Below are 5,832 nucleotides of genomic sequence, written 5' to 3' on the forward strand. Positions count from 1 at the left end.
ATTGATATATATTATGATCTGATGTGCTTTCTTGGTATCCTAAATATAAGATTAATACTTCAAGTTGCTGAGTTGAGAAAGAGATGGTTGAATCAAAAGAATTCCTTTTTTGAAGTTCAATTTTTATCAGAGGACAATATGAATATTATACCTTGTTCCATTAAAACACTCAAGGGGTTATACGATATATCGGGTGTAGAAGTAGGCCAACACTTCTATTGGCAAATAGGAGGTTTCCAAATTCATGCCCAAGTACTCATCACTTCTTGGGTCGTAATTACTATCTTGCTAGGTTCAGTTGTCATAGCTGTTCGGAATCCACAAACCATCCCGACCGACGGTCAGAATTTTTTTGAATATGTCCTTGAGTTTATTCGAGACTTGAGCAAAACTCAGATTGGAGAAGAATATGGTCCCTGGGTTCCCTTTATTGGAACTATGTTCCTTTTTATTTTTGTTTCGAATTGGTCGGGTGCTCTTTTACCTTGGAAAATTATAGAGTTACCCCATGGGGAATTAGCAGCGCCCACGAATGATATAAATACTACTGTTGCTTTAGCTTTACTCACGTCAGCGGCATATTTTTATGCTGGTCTTAGCAAAAAAGGATTGAGCTATTTCGAGAAATATATTAAACCAACTCCAATCCTTTTACCAATTAACATCCTAGAAGATTTCACAAAACCATTATCGCTTAGCTTTCGACTTTTCGGGAATATATTGGCGGATGAATTAGTCGTTGTTGTTCTTGTTTCTTTAGTCCCCTTAGTAATCCCTATACCGGTCATGTTTCTTGGATTATTTACAAGCGGTATTCAAGCTCTTATTTTTGCAACATTAGCCGCAGCCTATATAGGTGAATCCATGGAGGGTCATCATTGAATTGACTCTTTTTGGAAATAGTATTTTTTTTTGCAGCTTAGCTCAATTCATGCATGGTTCCAGATAATCTGCTTGGTTGCAAAAAAATAGTTAGAAATGCGTATGAATATATAGCCTAGAGTTGTAGGAGAGAGAATAGACTATATTATGGAATTTTCAAAGTATATATGCATTAAGGAGGGTGGAGTCAGGCTAGATCTATACTATAATATCCTTAATGTCTATAAGTGGAGTCCTCTTTTATGCGGGTTTCCACTTTAAGCAATGATTTTAGAATCCGATTCAATAGAAAATGAGAAAATATGCAAACAAAATAGAAGAAACAAATGTATATATATATAGGATATTATATTATATATTCCTAGGTTAGATTCATTATCTAATCCGATATATGGATATGGAATTCCCTTCTATGTAGTTCGGACAATTCACATTATCATTTCAATTTGATTTCAATTTGTACTTTTTAGTTACTTTACTTCTCCCCAATAGAGCTTAGAAGTAAGAATTTATTGGTTGATTGTATCCTTAACCATTTCTTTTTTTTGACACGAGGAACTACTCACCATGAATCCACTAATTGCTGCTGCTTCTGTTATTGCTGCTGGATTGGCCGTAGGGCTTGCTTCTATTGGACCTGGAGTTGGTCAAGGTACTGCTGCAGGACAAGCTGTAGAAGGTATTGCGAGACAGCCAGAAGCAGAAGGTAAAATACGAGGTACTTTATTGCTTAGTCTAGCTTTTATGGAAGCTTTAACAATTTATGGACTAGTTGTGGCACTAGCGCTTTTATTTGCGAACCCTTTTGTTTAATCTTAAAAAAAAATTCTTTCGATTTCGATTAGATACTTTTTTCTTTTTTTAGTAAATTGGTATTTGCTTCCGCAATTCCAATTATATCAATACTTTATTTAATTTACTCCTATTTATTACTCCTGGAATTATCTATTTATCGGGACAGATAATACCCCATTCTAGGAAGGGCTGAGTTGAGTATTATTAATTTAGAAGATATGCTCACCTTCTTATTTCCCGTCCTTAGTTTAGGAAAGTGGAAAGTTTTTTCCTTTTATTTTAGGAATTTTGGGAACAGAACATTTCAACAAAGGAAGTCTTTCACCGGTCAAACAAGACGTAAGACTTAATCTAAAAGAAATTACTAGATTGAATCTATTTGCATTAAAAAAACCGATCAAAAAAGGGCGAGCGAAGTAAGTGATCGAAAAACTTTGTTCTTTGTTCGTCCTATCTATAAGAGGAGAGCATATGAAAAATGTAACCCATTCTTTCGTTTTTTTAGCTCACTGGCCATCCGCTGGCAGTTTCGGGCTTAATACCGATATTTTAGCAACAAATCTAATAAATCTAACTGTAGTGGTTGGTGTTTTGATTTTTTTTGGAAAGGGAGTGTGTGCGAGTTGTCTATTTCAAGAATAGATTGGATCTATCCGGCTGCACTTTATAATATTTTTTAGTATTTTTCGGATAAATAAGAAAAGGGTGCACGATCTCGACGAATTACTTCTGAATAAATTCAGAAATCATATGGAAGAACCATAGCATTTCGCGACTCATTGGTAAATCAACTTTGATTCTCTATAAACCAAGAATGTGAGACCATTAACACGGTTAAAGCTAAACTGCTTGAAGTCCAGGCAAAAAGAGGTACTCTTTCTACAACTATATTAGTATTAGTACCGAATTTAAACGGGAAATAGCTAATGTAAAATTTATCTGATATAGAACACTCATATCGATAAAATGGTTTGAACTATTTACTAGAAAAAAAAAAGGGGGCACCCTGCCCTTTTTTAACCAATGCCGAATCGACGACCTATGTATAAAAAAGAGAAATTTTTTGGATTTGAAGAAAAAAAAAAATAAAAAAGAATTCTATTAATTTTCATTTTCCATTTATTTAGTTAGTTTTTCTTAATGAAATTGAAATTATTAACTAGAGGGCAAATAAAAATAAAGAAACAACTTTGCTGACCATGATATATTTTTATCTAGGCGGAAGAGTCCTCTTAATATTTATCTAGTCTTATATAGGTTTCGGTATATTGAAATATAAACATAAAAAAGAAGATAGAGGATAGGCTCATTACTTAAAAAAAAGATATGGAAATAGCTATAGAAAAAAAAAAAAAGGAGCGTGAGAGCCAAATGAATCGAAAGATTCATGTTTGGTTCGGGAAGAGATCATAAAAGTTGTAAACTTACAAAATAATCTACTTTCATTAAAAGATTTATTAGATAATCGAAAACAGAGGATCTTGAGTACTATTCGAAATTCAGAAGAATTGCGTAGAGGGACCATTGAGCAACTCGAAAAAGCTCGGATTCGATTACAGAAAGTCGAACTAGAAGCGGATGAGTATCGAATGAATGGATACTCTGAGATAGAACGAGAAAAAGCAAATTTGATTAATGCTACTTCTATTAGTTTGGAACAATTGGAAAAGTCTAAAAACGAAACCCTTTATTTTGAAAAACAAAGGGCAATGAATCAGGTCCGACAGCGGGTTTTCCAACAGGCCGTACAAGGAGCTCTAGGAACTCTGAATAGTTGTTTGAATACCGAGTTACATTTCCGTACGATTCGTGCTAATATTGGCATTCTCGGGTCCCTGGAATGGAAGAGATAATTAAATTAATTAGGCCTTGAACTTCTACTTTCGTTTAGAATTTAGGCATTATTTTTCCCCTTGCTTCCGAAAAAAGAGTCAAGAAACACTAATGGCAACCCTTCGAGTCGACGAAATTCATAAAATTCTCCGCGAACGTATTGAACAATATAATAGGAAAGTAGGGATTGAGAATATAGGTCGCGTAGTTCAAGTGGGGGATGGGATTGCTCGTATTATAGGTCTTGGTGAAATAATGTCAGGTGAATTAGTCGAATTTGCAGAAGGTACTAGGGGTATTGCTCTGAATTTGGAATCCAAAAATGTTGGGATTGTATTAATGGGCGATGGGTTGATGATACAAGAGGGAAGTTTTGTAAAAGCAACAGGAAGAATTGCTCAGATACCCGTGAGTGAGGCTTACTTGGGTCGTGTTGTAAATGCTCTGGCTAAACCTATTGATGGGAAAGGCGAAATTATAGCTTCCGAATCTCGCTTAATTGAATCTCCTGCTCCAAGTATAATTTCCAGGCGTTCCGTATACGAACCTCTTCAAACAGGGCTTATTGCTATCGATTCGATGATCCCTATAGGGCGCGGTCAGCGAGAGTTAATTATTGGGGACAGACAGACTGGCAAAACAGCAGTAGCCACAGATACAATTCTCAATCAAAAAGGGCAAGGTGTAATATGTGTTTATGTAGCTATCGGTCAAAGAGCATCCTCCGTAGCTCAAGTAGTAACTACTTTCCATGAGGAGGGGGCTATGGAATACACTATTGTAGTAGCTGAAATGGCGGATTCACCTGCTACATTACAATACCTCGCTCCTTATACGGGAGCAGCCCTGGCTGAGTATTTTATGTACCGCGAACGGCATACTTTAATAATTTATGATGATCTCTCCAAACAGGCACAAGCTTATCGCCAAATGTCCCTTCTATTAAGAAGACCTCCCGGCCGTGAGGCTTATCCAGGGGATGTTTTTTATTTGCATTCACGCCTTTTAGAAAGAGCCGCTAAATTAAATTCTCTTTTAGGCGAAGGAAGTATGACCGCTTTACCAATAGTTGAGACTCAATCTGGAGACGTTTCCGCCTATATTCCTACTAATGTAATCTCCATTACAGATGGACAAATATTCTTATCTGCGGATCTATTCAATGCCGGAATTCGACCCGCTATTAATGTGGGTATTTCTGTTTCCAGAGTAGGATCCGCGGCTCAAATTAAAGCCATGAAACAAGTAGCTGGCAAATCAAAATTGGAACTAGCGCAATTCGCAGAGTTACAAGCCTTTGCACAATTCGCCTCTGCTCTCGATAAAACAAGTCAGAATCAATTGGCAAGGGGTCGACGATTAAGGGAATTGCTTAAACAATCCCAGGCAAATCCTCTCCCAGTGGAAGAGCAGATAGCTACTATTTATACCGGAACAAGAGGATATCTTGATTCGTTAGAAATTGAACAGGTAAATAAATTTCTGGATGAGTTACGTAAACATCTAAAAGATACTAAACCTCAATTCCAAGAAATTATATCTTCTAGCAAGACATTCACCGAGCAAGCGGAAATCCTTTTGAAGGAAGCTATTCAGGAACAGCTGGAACGGTTTTCTCTTCAGTAACAAATAAATTTTGCATGTCTACTCTTGTTAGTAGAATAGGAATCGTTGAGAAAGCTTTTTCATTTGAATCATGCAAAAAAGTTTTCTTTGTTTTTAGTTTAGTATAGTTATTTAAAGAATAGATAGAAATAAGATTGCGTCCAATAGGATTTGAACCTATACCAAAGGTTTAGAAGACCTCTGTCCTATCCATTAGACAATGGACGCTTTTCTTTCATATTTTATTCTTTCTTTTATTTTTTTGCTTCTTCCGAGAAAAAACTGTTAGACCAAAACTCTTTTAGGAAATCAAAAAATCCAGATACAAATGCATGATGTATATATTATATCATGCATATATCATAAAGAAGGAGTATGGAGCCGGTAGTGGGAATCGAACCCGCAACCCCAAGGTTATGAGCCTTATGAGCTACCAAACTGCTCTATACTCTTAAACTAAAGAGGGGTAACTAGTGGATAAAAGAGGGTTGGATACGCCCCTCTACCAATATCTATACAAATAGAATAGTCCATTTATACAGAATGGTAAAGAGGGCTCCTCTATGATTATCAATTCCAGAAATCCATACAAATACGAAAGGGTATTTTATCCTTACCAACTGGATCTTGTTGCACCCGGTAACAAACACTCATAAACCATTTCTCGAAGTACGTGTCCGGATAGCCCAAAATGTCGATAGTTAGCTCTAGGTCTTC

At 36.2% G+C, this 5,832-nt stretch overlaps 1 non-coding gene across 1 annotated transcript; it reads right to left on the reverse strand.

The window, feature by feature from the left end:
- Positions 1–5,271: 5,271 nt before the first annotated feature.
- TRNAR-UCU (transfer RNA arginine (anticodon UCU)) lies at positions 5,272–5,343 on the reverse strand. The gene has a single exon. It is a non-coding gene; the product is annotated as a tRNA-Arg (tRNA).
- Between the last annotated feature and the right edge of the window lie 489 nt (positions 5,344–5,832).

This window comes from Aegilops tauschii, unplaced genomic scaffold (assembly GCF_002575655.3).
Source record: "Aegilops tauschii subsp. strangulata cultivar AL8/78 unplaced genomic scaffold, Aet v6.0 ptg000755l_obj, whole genome shotgun sequence".
NCBI lineage: Eukaryota > Viridiplantae > Streptophyta > Magnoliopsida > Poales > Poaceae > Aegilops > Aegilops tauschii.